This window comes from Lepidochelys kempii, chromosome 8 (assembly GCF_965140285.1).
Source record: "Lepidochelys kempii isolate rLepKem1 chromosome 8, rLepKem1.hap1, whole genome shotgun sequence".
NCBI lineage: Eukaryota > Metazoa > Chordata > Testudines > Cheloniidae > Lepidochelys > Lepidochelys kempii.
Genome location: NC_136387.1, coordinates 36494013 through 36509711, shown reverse-complemented (window position 1 = coordinate 36509711; position 15699 = coordinate 36494013). Strand labels below are relative to the sequence as shown.

The following is a 15699-nucleotide window of genomic DNA, read 5'->3' as shown; positions in this document are numbered from 1 at the left end:
TGGTCCCTCATCATGGAAGAGACTTCATTTCCCTTGGTGTTTCTCTGCATCTCAAAGCATAAAGTATAGCATACTGTACATATTGACTCTAAACTCTCTTTGATCAGGGACCATTTCTTTGCTATATGTTTGTACAGTGTATAGCAAAATGGGACCCTGGTCTCTAGTCCCTACAGTAAATAATAATATATTTTTATTGATAAATTATGTACAGTGTGGAGTTTGGCAAAAGTTCCTTTTTTTCTAATGTTTTTTGAGTCCCCATGAGCTGTAAAATAATGTAACAACGAATCCACTGAAATTCCCAGAAATGAGAAAAAAAAGAGCAAAACTAATGGCAAATATACACAGTGGCTTTCTCCCCACCATCCGCAAAGGGTAACTGATAAACTTTTGGAATTCTCTGCTGCAGGAATTACGAGAAAAAACACAGTGATGTGGCTTCCAGCATTATCTTGGAGCATAACAGGGAACAGATTATTGGCCTACGTTTTGGGAAGGGGACTGAATCTCCCTCTCTGCAGGGTAACCTGCGAGGAATGCCCCTCTTAGCCTGGTTAATGCCGTGTGCTTAGAGCCCCTATTTATATTAGGCTGAACAGATCACTATGAGGATGAATTCCTTGCCCTAAAGAGCTCACAGTCTAAATGGATACATATATGGGCTTTATCTGCAGCAAGGCAGATTCAGTTTAGATATTAGGAAAAGCTTTCTAATTCTAAGGGTAGTTAAGCTCTGGAACAGGCTTCCAAGGGAGGTTGTGGAATCCCCATCACTGGAGATTTTTAAGAACAGGTTGGATAAATAACTGTCAGGGATGGTCAAGCCTTACTTGGTCCTGACTCAGTGCAGGGGTCTGGACTTGATGATCTCTCAAGCTCTCTTTCAGCCCGACATTTCTATAATTCTATGATATAGATGGATGCAACAAATATGGTTAGTGGGAGTGCTGAATGCCTCTCATAGCTTGATTAATAAATAACAATAATAATTAATAATTAATAAATAACTAGCTCTTATATAGCACTTTTCCTCCATAGATCTCAAATTGTTTTACAAAGGAGGGCTGAATTATTATCCCCATTTCACAGATGGGGAAACTGAGGCACAGAGGGGGATGTGCTCATTTCTTAAAGTGCTGGAACTGTGTTAAAATCCTTTCCAGGTCACCTGTAGGCACACTGGTGGGTGGGCTGCCCTTGACAGAAATACTTACAGATTAAAAAGAACACAGTTGTGAAGGCTCCTGAGAAATGCCATAGAAAAGGCACAAAGGAAAGCAATTCTTCAGGGTGAAGGAAGAAAACGAAACAGTGAGAGCTGCTTAAGGGCTCGAAAGGCAGAAAAGGGTAGTTCCTAGAAAGCGAAAAGTCCCTTAAGAAAGACTTGTCTCAGTCAGACTTCCGCCGAGTAACATGAGGGCAGCAAACTTAGAAACTTTGTTTTGCTCAGTGTGCTGGAGAATTCATCCCAGTGTGATGGGGCAGACGGGTCCCACGCTGCCAAGGGAGACTTAATAAGAACCTGTGGCCTCAGCTGGCCTCACCGTGCTACCCGGGCAGCAGCTGTCAGGCAGAGAGAGGGAGATAAAAGGAGAACACCTGGCCCAGTTCAGGACTGGCTGGGAAGGAGACCAGAGATCGACTTCTCCTGGTGTGAGAGAAGCATAGTTTGAGCCCCGAGACTGACTTAGCTTGCTGGTCGAATAAACCTCCAGGTGGAAGAGACAACTGGGTGCTGGAAGGCCAGCTGAAGTACTGTTCATTTGACAACCCTGTTTTGACTTGTGGATTTTCCTGATTTCTTTTGAACCGTAGCCCTCTGGAAGGGGTAGGACTGAAGCGTGCCTTGAATGGAAGGCAAAAGCTCAACTACATTAGACCTCCAAGAGACAGCCACCTACCAGCAGAGCCTTGTGACTGGCTGAGTTGTGCCTGGATGGGCCACAAGAGGGTGCTGCAGAAGCAAATCCGATCACACCTGGTCAAGAAGGAAGCCTGGATGGAGCTGTGGCAAGCCCACTCTGGAGGGAGGAAAGGACATTCTAGTGATGGCTGAATTGTGTGATGAGAACCTTGAATGGCCTAAGGATAACAGAGAGCAGGGGACGCCCAGAGAACCGAATGCTGAAGCTGATGTGGGGGAACTCTGCTCCAGTGCTATATGAAGGGCAGGTTACTTGGATAAACCAATTACATGATTTGCATCAAGGGAAGAGGCCTTGATGCCATGCCATTGGGTGGAATCTCCTCTGTTGCTTCCCAGAGATGTTTTTTCAGGGGCAAAGACAATGTGCATGGAGAGCAGCTCAGTCCCAGGAGGCAGGGTTCCCAGGATGGGTGTGTTGAGCCCAGAGGTGTTCCAGCTGTCATGTCACTCTAAGGCTCTGTCCCAACCATGGCTCTGGCTTACCTCTAGGTGTGCAGCCCCCAGGCCACTGTACCTGAGTTATTGATCCTACAGCCATGGGTTGAAATGCTTTTTGTGGGATAGAGAACTGGAGTTAGGGTTAGATTCTAAGGGCAGAAGAGACGCCCCGGGATCTGAGCTCCTGTATCACATAGGCCATGGGACTTCCCTGAATTAATTCCTGTCTGAACTACAGCTATCCTTCAGACAAACATCCAACCTTGATTAAAAAATTGCCTGTGATGTAGATCCACCACAGCCCATGTTCCAGTGGTTACTTACCCTCACTGTTAAAAATATGTGCATATTTTCCAGTCTGAATTTGTCTAACTTAAACTTCCAGCCATTGGATTGTGTTAGACCTTTTCCTGCTAGACTGACGAGCCCATTATCAAATATTTGTTCCCCATATAGGTACTTACAAATTGTAATCAAGTCACCCCTCAACCTTCTCTTAGACTCAAGGAGCTCACTCACTATAAGGCATGTTTTCTAATCATTCTCAGAGCTCTTCTCTGGTCTGTCTCCAGTTTATCCACACCCTTCTTGAATTGTGGGGACCAGAACTGGACAGAGGATTCCAGCCATGGCCACACCACTGCCCAATGCAGAGGTACAATAACCTCTCTGCTCCTTCTCGAGATTGCCCTATTTATACATGCAAGGATCCCTGTAACAGGATACATAACATGAGCTGGAGAGCCTGGGGCTAAGCCAACCTGGTTTACATGGTGAGCCCCACCTCAGAGGAATCAGGGGCTTCTAGTACCAAAGAAGGGGGAAGCTCAGGGAATTGCAGCATTGCCTGTAGACACTGGCAGGGAGTAAGAAAATTCCTGAATCAGCAGGGCCAAAGCAGAAGTAGGAGAGTGTGAGGAAAGCTCTCCAGGCAGGGTGGCCCGGGAGAGTCTGCACAGGCCGTCTGGGAAAGGCCTGTGGAGAAGGACAAACTCCAGGCAGGTGCTGGGGAGTAGGAAGTCCCTCAGGGAGGAGGGGCTCTGCCCAGCTCCAGCTTCAATGGAGATGGCTGCCCATGAGGCAGTTGCATTAACCCCTTTGGCCCCACGATGGTACTGGAAGCTCATGTTCAGCTGATTATCCTTCATGGCCCCAAGATGGGTTCCCTTTCCACGGCCTTGCCATGGTGCCGTGAATGCTAATGTGGAGTAGGCTGGCCATCCTCATCATGCCTCGCTGACCACAGTGCTGTAGGTTTACTGACATTAGGAGCCCGGCTGTGGGTCTATGCGGGAGAGTAGGCTGGGTTTGCTGCATTAAGGTGCAATATCTTTTGCCCTCTTTTCACACCTGAACCATATGGCTGACAAGTAGAGACTGTGTGCTAAGAGAATGGTTCCCCTAGCAGTTTAAGTGTCTCTTCAGCAGCAGCAGCAGGAAGCCTACCTCCTCCAAATATTCTTTTGGGCTGGGAGTTTCAAAGGAGCCTAGGGGAGTGTGATGCTCAACTCCCATTTAGTGCCAATTAGATTTGGGCACCTAATTCTCCTAGGTTCCTTTGCAAACCCCAAGAAAGAGCCATGGATCAGTACCTAGAGAGCACCAGCAGCACTCAGTCCTGCTCTCTGAGGTGTCATTCCAGGAAATGAGTTGGGTTCTCACATGATCCTAGGTAGAATTTGGGGGCTCTTGTATTACAGAGTTCTGCAATCAGGACTGTTTCCCATCTGTGGGATTTTTCTTTTGTTCTTCGTTTTGTGCTCCCCAATTTGTGCCCCTGCAGCTACTCATGATTCTTGTAGCCCTTTCGGGCACTGTGCCTTTGTCCTTTAGAGAGGGGAAGCTGCAGTGCCTTCCAGACAGAGTCATTATTCACTTGATCTCCAGTTTTTACCATAAACATTTTCTTGGACTTTTAGCATTTACCTGCCTTTCCTTAGGTTCTGCACAGGGTAACCATTTGTCTGCGCCAGGCAAAACTTCTTTTCCTGCTATGAGGCCTGAAAAGGACTCGAGAAACTTCCACAAAACATTTTCATGTGACACTATGAATCATAGACACGTCCCCAACAAACAGGCAGCAGCCCCCTTCCCTGTGTGTTAGGGCTTAGTGCATTCAGGCTGCGGCCCTGCAGGAGAGAGCTGTCGGACCACCATACCAGGGATGCAAGAGGCATGTCGCATGGAGCTTTGACTATGGTCAGTCACTTTGGCCCAGATTTTTAAAGCTATTTAGGCATTGCTGTGCATAGTATTGCCAACACTTAACTGATTTAGGTGCTAAAATCTCATTTGCAAAAGGGATTTAGGCACTGTACCATGCCACTGCTGACTTATGGCCTGAGAAGGCGTAGGTGTTATGGCCCTGACAAAAAGCATGCATCTGGCCTGCTGGTTTCATCAGTGCTGTGTTTCTATGCTCCTCCTGACCAGACCTTGTCCACGCTCTCCGGACACAAACGCAGATGAGATGTGGGTTTGGAGATCTGCCCTGAGCTCCTGTTTGGTGCAGAGGCTGCAGTCAGGCTCTTTAGTTAATTAATGATGACAGATTCTGGAAATCCATCAAGTGGATCTGAGGAATTGTGCTCGGGTCTCAGGGCATTCTGTGGTTTTCATATAGGGAAATCTCAGGGGAAGATCGTGCCATCCTACCTGACGTTGAGCAGTATTTTATTACTATTACTATTGATTTGAATGAGACTTCTTGAGGAGTAAGGTGCTACTCAGTGAGAGTAAGGGTGGCACAATCGGCTTCGAATGAGTAACGAATTGGTTTTCCAATACACCTATTAAAATGGCTCCATAACTGCTTTAGAATCAATTTGTCTTTGTGTTTTAAATACCGCACCCATCCCGCAAAAATCTATAAGAATGCTAAGCTAGAAACCTATCATGAATGCTGATGAACTGAACATGCCCCAGGTCATAAAAGGGAAACATGGCCAGGTTAAGAGATGCATTCTCCCCTCAATGCATCACCATTTTATGCTACCAACTCCTACAAATGCCAATGCAGGAATCCCTGAGAGAAGGATTTGCTGGGTATTGAAAGGCTGTTTGTTCACTGGACAAAAGTGCATTAGTAGAAAGCTAACTGCAGTGGGAATGACTGGCAAATCCAGCTTGGAAATGCAGTTTGCAGAAAAGATTCAGGGAGCTACCCGTATGCTCTTCTGCATCAGTTTGGTTCCTGCGTGTGGATAATTGAGATATGAATGTAAGGAAAACATGAAACAAAAAATGGGAAAGGGAAAGAAAGGTCCCAGCGCAGGAATAATCCATTTATTATAGTGCTAAGTGGAAAGGAATGTTACTTGCTAATATCAATGCACAGATGGGGAATACATTCAGCAATATTCATTATTGTGAGGGGTCTGACACTTCATTGCTATTTGAGGACTTTCCGGTCCACTCAAACTGTTGCTATCAGCGATCTCAATGTGACTTTTAAAGGATAGAGTTCCCAAGATAGGAAAGCACCAGGTCACTGTAATTTTATCACAGAGGAAACTGGAGATGAAAGGGTTTTCTCATTTCACGCTCCTGGATTTCTCTGCCTAAGGAGAAGCGCTCCATTGTCATCGGTGCAGACATTTGTCAAAGAGGTCAAGTTTACAGCTCTGGGGAGATGTTCTCCCCCCCTCCGCTCTGATAGCAGCTCTGGCTCCTCCTTTGCCTTAACTCCCCCATGCTAAGTGTTTTCTCTCTTCTAGCATCCCGTAACAGTGCTTCTTCTGGTAGTAACAAGCCTTCGGCTTGGCTGTTTATGGCAAGAAGGATCATTCAGTGTTTACTTTGTGAATGATGATCAAGCAGAGTGAAGAGGCAGCTTCCTGACTCTTATTTACATTGCCCTGGCCACTGGGAAAAATAAAAAGGCAAATCTCCATAGAGGTTATCTTCGGAAGGGCAGCATTCCCTGACACAAAAGGCCCAATCCCACAACAAGATGGGCTGAAAATTGCACCCTGGCCATGGCAAAGTGCACAGGCAGCAGCAGAGGGACACACACACTTTCCTGAGGGAGATGGCAAACCGGATGGAACCTGTGCTGCTAGGCACAAGCTCCTGCTTGCATTTTTTAGGGAAGGGAACGCGTCTTTGATTTCACAGCCCTCCCCAGGCCCTGTCCTGCTGCCCCGCCCCTTCCCAAGCAGAGAGTTTTACTCTAGTCTAGGTGACCTGATGGGAGATGGCAATGGACTAGATTGTTTGAGAGTTAGCTGGCTAAGCGATCCCCTGCCAACTGGCTGCTTTTGTCTCTGAGGTTCAGAGAGGTAGCGTGATTTGTGCACTCGGTCACTGTCAGGTCTTGGTTGACAGCTCCCTTCTTGTTTTGTAAAAATTGGTTGCTAGTTGAGACATGACGAAGTTTTGAAAGAGGGAATTTTGTTTCGTGTACGGTTTCCTGCGAAAGGTCACAGTGCCGCCCACGGTGCCACTCCGGGTAGATAAACACACACAGCTGCTGCAGCTGTGACTGACGCAAATCAGGCAGTTTGAAAGCACGCAGGGTCACCATGGAGCGCCAGGGATGGGATCTACAACGCGCTCTAGGGGGGAATCTTTATAGAGTACTGTAGCAGATCACTGACTCACTGCCATGGCGCCTTCTGCTGGTCAACCTTGGAATTAGCTCAATTCCAGCACTCAGAGCGCCTCCTGTTGGCTGGTGTCTCTCCTGCCTCAAGCTCTCGTGTCCCTCCCAGACCCGTTCCCTCTTATCTTGGGGTTCTTCCCACAGCAGTACCCCCACACTCTGTGTCTCCCCTCCCTGTGGAACCCCCAACGCTCTAAGCCCACCTTGCCTCAGTGGCTACTGCCAGTTGTCATCTAGCCCCCTTTCTCTGGGGCAAACTGCAGCCTGTGATGGCCACTCATCATTGGCAAGCCTATCCCCAGGCTGCACCTCTGCAGCCCCAGTATCATCTTAGGCCTTAACAAGGCCTCAGCCTGGGGAGTTGTCAGGCTGGAGCTCCCCAGCACCCCTCTGCTTCAGGTACCCTGTGCTCCTAGGGAGCTAGGTCCTTTCCACTCCAAAGCTGGAGCAAGCCTCTCTGTCTTCTGGCTCACCGCCCTTTTATCAGGGCCAGTTGTGCCCTGACTGAGCTAGCCACACCTGGGGCCAGCTAGCCAGCCAGCCTCCCTCAACTGCTCTTACTTAATCCCTTTTCTAATTGGGTCCCAGCAACAGCCCTTTCCAAGGGCTGCTTTTAACTTCTCATGTCTTGGAGTGGGGGCAGCAGCCCCACTAAAAGCACTGACTCTATATGAGATCACTATTGTGTCAGGTCCAGACAGGATTGCTAGACGGTGCCAGCTCTGTACGGGATAGGTGTAAGGTGCTGTCGCTAAGGGGATCAGCTCTGTAAGAGATTGCTAGAGAGTGCCAGCTAGAGAGTGCCAGCCAATGTAAACTTCCATTAACACCGCCTCAGAGCTGAGAAATTCCCAAATCAGGGAGTTAAAAAGCTCTGCTCTTCCTGTCACTCGTACCAGTTTCACATCAACCTTGCAGAGGGTTCAGCCCTGAATGTGCAACCTGTCTGAGTTAACATTGGGCTAGGAACACTGGCTTTGGCTAGCACATATTTCAGCTTTAACATTGCGTTCATGAAATATTTTGTATTTAATTCCCCTAATTTTGGTTTAATGAGAGAAAGAGTGAGCAAGTAAAAGGGAATTCAGGGGGTGGGGGAAAAAAATAGAAAAAAAAAAAAAGGGCCTGGGGCTTGCAGCCATAAATGGCTGCATCAGCGCGGAGCCTGTATCATCCCTCCATCCCTATAGTTCTGTGGGCCTGTTTCTCAACTTGTGCACTGTGCTTTTACACTGGTGTAATACAGTTGATTTCAATGGAGTTACTGCTGGCTTATGCCACTGTAACTAAGAGCAGCATCCGGTCCTAGAGCACTCTCCTGCTGCTGTTGTGCTACCGTCCTTGTGCTTCTGTCACAGTTTTGAGCCCACATGGTACTTTTGTTGTTAGCAGGGCTGGACCCAGGCCCCAGCGTTCCAAGCAGGTGCTTGGGGCGGCAGTTCGAAAGGGGCGGCAGTTCCTCCTCCCACTGTGGCAAATCGGCGGCAGCTTCTTCCTTTTGCTGTCCGCGGTGGCAGGTTTTTTCACTGCTTGGGGCGGCAAAAACTGTAGAGCCGGCTCTCGTTGTTAAGCTTGGAGAGGTTTGATTTTTGTTTGCTATGGATTCTGGTGGGTAATATCGATGCTCATCTCCAAATATTTCTTCTTGTTTTTTACTGATTCAAAGCAATGGTTCTCAAGCCCTAGTCTCACTGGAGTGTTGGCTGGTCACGTGGTACTGGCTCTCCTTGTTCTCAGCTGTTCAGTTGCATTACATGACAGCCAAAAATACACTCAGTGCTTTCCTAATTGTCCATTCGCTAGGCAAGGAATTGCTAGAGTGGCCAATGAGATATTATGTGATGGTGAATGAAAGAGGAGGTGATCTGCTCCATTGAGGGTAGGTGGGGAAGTGTCTATGGAACCACCTTGGTAAGGTTCAAGTACTGCAAAGCCTGAGAACACGTCACAAATAGGTTTTCACAGGCAGAGAAGGAAATAAAATACCAGTCCATGTTCCAGTGGACTGTAGCAGCTGAGATGAATAACAGATTCAGAAATTACAGCATTATATTTTTCTTATAAATTGACAGACAGCAAAGCTAGCTCCAGTTGTTTTTGAGTGCAGCATGTCTTTAATTTTCCCTCCCTGTAAATTTTCATCATAAAAGAAATAACTTTCCATGGTTAATGGAGGGGGAAAAATGACTACGTAACATCTGAACCTCAGGCTGCAAGCAGATCCATGTGGGCAGAGCAGTGTGCCTTCGAAGAGTCTAACTGACTTGAATGGGGCTCTGTGTAGGCATGTAGAACAGATGGCCGGGGTCTCACTGATTGCAAATGACAAAAAGATAAGAAAATAGTCTCAGAAATTATGCAACCGAGTTTCCCGCATTTGGGGAAATTGCAGGGGTCAGCACATCTGCAGTGCAATGGATGAGCCTCAACCTGGGAAAACCACCTTCGTGATCATGGTAGCTCCCCTCTGGTAAGCCAGGCAAATGTATTTTCCTCACCCTCTTACTACAAACAGACCTGTGGGGCTGAGACCAAGTCTGTGATGTTCCGGCCAAAACAAGAGTTTTGGAGAAAGTCATGAGTAACGGAAAAGGTGATGGAATGTCACCAGCTGAGCTCCACGCTGGTGAAGCAATCTCTGTAGACTGCAAATTCCGTGCAGTGTGATTACACTGCAAGTTCTGCTCTGAGCTACTCCCTTGAAAAATCCAGAGTAATTCTGTTGGTTGCACCAGTGTAAATGAGAACAGAATTGGAACTTGTGTCTCTTTGGATAAATACATATAGGAGTACAAGGGTTAGTATATCCTATATCAGAACTAATACAACTAGATCTACGGAGTGGATTTTTACAGGGGTGTTATGTATCCTTAAATGCAGGCTTGTAACTGAAATAATGATGAAACTGGCTGTGGAGCAGCAAACTATTAAACTTACCTTTTAAACAAAGTTTTACATTCTGAATGCAACAAGTTAAAAACATAGGGCCTAATTACTCAGTTTTTATACAGTCCTTACACTGGCAAAATGCCCAGTAAAGTCAGTAGGAGTTTTTCCTCCATCAGAACCAAGTAAAGGCTTAATAATAAAATAATAGTAATAATAATAATTAATCATTAGTAATAATCTTTTCTGGATTCGGTCCATGGAAAAGAAAAATTTGCTCTGCAGTTTGACTAAATTAAAACTCTTCCATATGTAAGGTATTTGTTAACCGTTCAGTATAAATGGTTTTGCACCAATCTGAATCAGGAGTAACCCCACTGATGTTAAGAGTGATGTGATGTAAAGGAGTGCAGAATCAGGCCGAAAGGCCGGAATACAAGTTCATGTTGTTGGCACACGAGGCTAGATCTGCAAACTGCTGTGTGGTCGTTGCTCTGGGAATAGCCTGGAATAAATCGCTTGCCCAAATGCCCACATGAATTGCTGGGCACAGAATGGGGCCCAGAGAATGTTTTCAGACCAGGAAATAACCTGGCTAGATCGACCATAGGAAGAGGTGGTGAGGGGCAGGGCTCTGGGTATTGTCACTCAGGTGTAGTATTACAAGGAATTGTGTGGGCATTGTACACTCAGGCTGGGCATGTTTAGACAAATGAAAACGTTCCATCTGATGACAAATGAAATTCCATAAGCGTGTATATGTTACAGCAAGAGCCTGATCAAATGAACACAATGACAGTTGACAGAAGTAGACCCAAATTTCCCAGGAACACTACTGTCTTTGTTTAAAACTACAAATTTAGTTGTCAAGATGCACAGTAATGACCGATGGCTTAAGTCGATCCTTATTGTTCACATTACAGTAGTGCCAGTGGCAATGGCCATGATAGAGCCATTGCGCTAGGCGCTGTACAGACACGACAGTCCCTGCCCCAGAGACCTTATGGTCTCACAAGCAAAGAGAGACAACGGTGGGAAGGGAAGCAGACACCCCAGGTTATGCAGCAGGTCAGTGACAGAGATGGGAGGGACCATGTCAGATCATCTGACTCCCAGGCAAGCATCTTACCCACTGGCTCATACTGCCTCTTACAAAGCAATAGGTGTTTGCAGTACAATGACAGAACCAAACAGCCAGGAAAGATTGCTTTGGAAAGGAAAACCCCTCTGAAACAAGATTGTTTGTTTTTATTTCCAGAGCTGAGAAAATCATCTTATTAGCATGTAAACACACCTGTCACAGGCCTCAGCCTTGCCCATGACTTAGCAGCTGTCCCTCAGACTCACTGATGAGCTGGTGACACAGGGACTAATCAGTGACCCCAGCTGGCCATAATGGCGCTTAATTAGAAGGACCGGTTCCAGCTGTGGCAGTGAAGCAGGGTGATAACTGTTTAAGTAGAGCTGGGTGCTCGGGAGAGGGAGGAAGACCCTGGAGGGAGGAACAAAGTGGAGTTCCCCTTGGAAGAGCCTGAGGAATTCATGTGGGGAGACCTACAGGGAACAGACTAGGCTCCTAGGGGGAGCACTGAGCTAGGACCTACAAGGGTAAGGGAGCTACAGTTGAGCTGAACCCTGGAAGGGGACTGATCTGTTCTGGTATTGGCTGAAGGGCTGAGTCAGAGAAGACCCAGTGCGGGAGGCTCGGGAAGAGGTGGTGAGGGAGCAGGATGGGAGAGGTCACTCTGGCTGAAAAAGTGGCTTCCAGAAGGGCTATGAGAAGCACCCTGCTATGCTGTGCCCTGGCAAGAGGGGGCACCCTAAAGGTGAGGAAGTGCGCATACAGCACCTTATCCCATTGATTCCCATCAGGATGGACCAAGAAAAGGGTGCTGGGGAGAGGACAGAAAAGGGTGGGAGTGGATGATGCATGTTTGGTGGGGGTAGGAGACATGCTGGTGAAGATAGGGGGAGAAATTCAATTTAAGCTAAGAAGACTGCAGGTGTGTCCAGGTTTGTGCACCCTTCTGCACAGGGCTGGATTTCACCCCATGTGATGTCCCAGCACACCAAGCTAGCCCAGCACCCTTTCAGGAACTGATCTTTAAGTCGGCTTCTCTGTTGCAGCATATCCAAGGAGTCAGAGGGAAGGAATAGTTTGCCGCTCCTTTGCCAGGGCGACTCCCTCCATTAGGTGGGTAGAGGCAAGTTCTGTTTTCTGGAGTGTGGGAGGGATGGGGCCTTTCTGGGCTTTTCTGGGATGCTTTAGGGTAAGGCACGGGCTGTGAGGAAGCGGTATTTGGGGTAAGGTGATATGAGATGGTGCTTGTCACGGCCAAGCCTTGCAGAGGGGCTGATGGGTGGCTTAGTGCTTTTGCAGCCTGAGAGCAGCTACTTTGTCCGAGTGGGAGAGATTTCCTGGCAGGGGGGTTTTCTTGGACCTTTCCAGGTGTGCACAGGCCTGGCCTTTTCAAAAGGCCACCCATTATCACTAGATTAGAAGAAGGACCTTTACCAGCTTCAGCAGGTAACATGTCACAGGTCACATTCACCCCCAGGAATGTGTTGGTTTTTCCTGTCCTGCAGTACAAGCAAAGCATTGTATGGCAGCCCAAACACAGGATCCAGGCTTTACCGGGTAATAGCAACAATGATGCTATTGTAAGGAGGAACAGGAGGGTTTTGGAAGGAGAACCGGTCCCGAAGGCACAACATCCCTTTCCTGCAAACAGCCCCCAGTATGCTCAGCAGGAACAGAGTCCTCCTATGCTCCTGTGCTATGGAGCACAGCTGAGCTGCCCTGTGGATGCAGGAGGCCACGGTGTTGCTGGGAATCATGCTGTATCCACAAAAAGAAAAGGAGTACTTGTGGCACCTTAGAGACTAACCAATTTATTTGAGCATGAGCTTTCGTGAGCTACAGCTCACTTCATCAGATGTTACAGATACTTGATCATGGCCCTGACCTGCCCATGCTCCTCCCTTTGCACTTTACATCCCTAGATTATAAAGCCAGAAGAGATCACATGTGGTCTTCTAGTCTGACCTCCTGTATAACAGGCCAGAGACCTACCCAGAATTAATTCCTGTTTGAACCAGAGCAGATCTTTGATTTTAAAATTGGCTGTGATGGAGAATCCACCACGACCCTTGGTAAATTGTTTGTTAAAAATGTGTGCCTTATTTCCAGTCTGAATTTGTCTAGTTTTAACCGCCAGCCATGGGATCATGTTATACCTTTGTCAGTTACATAGAAGAGCCCATTATCAAATGTCTGTTCTGCATGTTGACACTCATAAACTGTGGTCAAGTTACCTCCTAACCTTCTCTTTGTTAAACTAAATAGATTGAGCACTTTGAGTGTACCACTGTAAGCCATGTTTTCCAATCCTTTAATCATTCTTGTGGCTCTCCTCTGGACCCGCTCCAACTTACCATCCTTCTTGAACTGTGGACACCAGAACTCGGCACAGGATTCCAGTAGCGGTCACACCAGAACTAAACACAGAGGCAAAATAATCTCTCTAATCCTACTGGAGATAGCTGTTTGTGTATCCAAGGATTGCATTAGCTCTTTTGGTCACAGTGTTGCACTGGAAGCTCATATTCAGCTGATTATCCATCATGACCCCCACATCTTTTTCAGTCCCTGCTTCCCAGGAGAGAGGTCCTCCCACCCCCCTAAATATGGCCTCCATTCTTTGTTCCTAGACTTAACTCATGTTTGCTTTTGCCCAGTTTATCAAATGATCCAGATCATTCTGTTTCAGGGATTTATTTACCACTCCTCAATCTTTGATATTCTGAGGCACTTTGTGCTCTCCAAGTAGCAGAACTGTCCTACACCCACTGTCACTTGGTGTCTGGGCACAACTTGGGCCTATAGCTGGATTGTTTTCACTGGACCAGTGTAGAAGCCAGTCAGTTTTATTTTACTAAGACCTGATCATGGTCTTTCTGTTCAAAGGAGTAGTAGCTTGGGTTGGACCCAGGTAGGTATCTAGGTCACTCTTTTTCCATGAGCAGGCTAAGAAGTGAAAGGCCCTGAGTGCCAGCATTGTTATGAACTGCAGCTGGGTTTTCCATTCTCTCCTTTCCCCTGCCTAAATTCTCAGAGCAAACGATTTTCCTGTTCCTGGTGCTGCTGGCCATCTCTCTCTGTTCACTGCACTCCTGACCCTACTCCTCGCTCTGATTCTCCAGAGGTGGAAAATCAGTATCCATGCAATAGGCTTTCAGAGGAGTGCTCCTATGGCTCTCCCATCCCTGGAGAGAAGGATGCAGATTCTGGCAGACTTTAAAGGGGCTGATCTCCTATGAATGGCTAGCACTTCTTCACTGCACTGCAGGACCCACAGTCTTGATGCTTAGCAAAGAACATGGTGCAGCTTCAGGGCTATACATCTACACTTGGAGCTGGGCACATGATTCCCAGTTCTCACGGATGTACCTCCGCTAGCTCTGCCGAGTTAGCGCCCTAAAAATAGCAATGTGGCTGTGGTGGCACAGGCGGTGGCCTGGGAAGTACCTGTGGACGCTCCCTGCATACATATGCAGGTGGCTAGCCCCAGCCTCAGCCCATGCTGCCCCAGATATGCTGGTTCGTCTGAGTTGGGAATCACATCACTAGCTCCTCGTGTAGATGGAGCCTACAGCAGGGGTGCTGGAACAGGAGGCCATGGTCCTCTCACTTTTTGCCACGCGCCCCGCCCCTGCCCCACCTCTTCCCACTAAGGCCACGCACCAGCCATACCAGCAACTGGAGCCCAGCCAGGGAGCCCGGGCAGTTGCCCGGGCGGCTCTTACCATGGCCGGGTTGTGGCTCCAAGGCCCCTGGCTGGAGCCAGCTCGAGGTAAGAGCCATGTGGGCAGCTGTGGGAGCTGTAGACACTCCCCACAGGGGTGGGGACATTGGCCGGGGGCTGCTGTCTGGCCCCCCCACCATGGGCAGGTGGAGAGGACCTGGCTCCCTGGTTCTGCTCTGGCTTCCAGCTTGGCTGGGGGTGGAGCCTCGGGGAAGAGGTGGGGCAGGAACGGGTCCACGGAGGGGGCAGGGGCCCTTGGCTCCCCCACTTTGGGGAAGGCTCCACCAACCATGGCTTCTGGCTGTCACCAAACTTCAGTTAGCAGCATTCAGTAAATGTGTTAGGTTCCTGCTCACCTCCGAGAAGGAGGTTTTCCACTAGGGAATGATTTCTGGTAAAGGTATCTGATCTGATGAGCTCTTCAGCATTCTCCGTTCCCAGGGTGTTAATGAGCATTGAGGGTGCTAATGAGCATTGAGGGTGCACAGCTGTGTCAGGGTCATGCTGTACAGCATTAGGCACGCGGAGAGCACGCAACCCAACAACCACCATCCCACAAATATTTGAAACAGCACCGATCTCTGTATTTGCAGCCATGAGTGATTGTCCAAACACATGTCCTCAGAAAACAATAGCTTCCAAACTCTCATGCTGGCGCCTTATACTCTGAACATAAGGCCATCTATCACTCAGCAGAGGCACATGCGGGCCACATACCACCCTGACCAAATGACGTGCATTGAGAACGATCAATCAAGCCATCAGAGCACAAATTCAAATGCAGATGAAGCTATGCGCAGAGACAGTTTTTTCGCGCTAGCTGGCTAAATGTCACACACTGCGCCTGCACCTGGCATGGAACCCCATGACTGGCGTGGGCAAACTCTCATTTAGGCACACGCCTAGACTTTGTATCTGTAATTTAGGGAGCTAGTATTGAAAGCCCCCCCCCCCAATTCCCCATGTCATTGTTACAGTGAACCCTGAAGTCTGCCCTGGCCCTCTCACTGCCTACCAGCTCTTCATTGTAATGGGTC

At 48.0% G+C, this 15699-nt stretch overlaps 1 protein-coding gene and 1 pseudogene across 1 annotated transcript in view; one reads left to right on the top strand and one right to left on the bottom strand.

Annotated features, from left to right (window-relative positions):
* NRG2 (neuregulin 2) overlaps positions 1-15699 on the top strand; it is a 317257-nt gene that overhangs the window by 88745 nt on the left and 212813 nt on the right. The window lies entirely within an intron of this gene.
* Positions 9316-9449, bottom strand: LOC140916659 (U1 spliceosomal RNA; annotated as a pseudogene).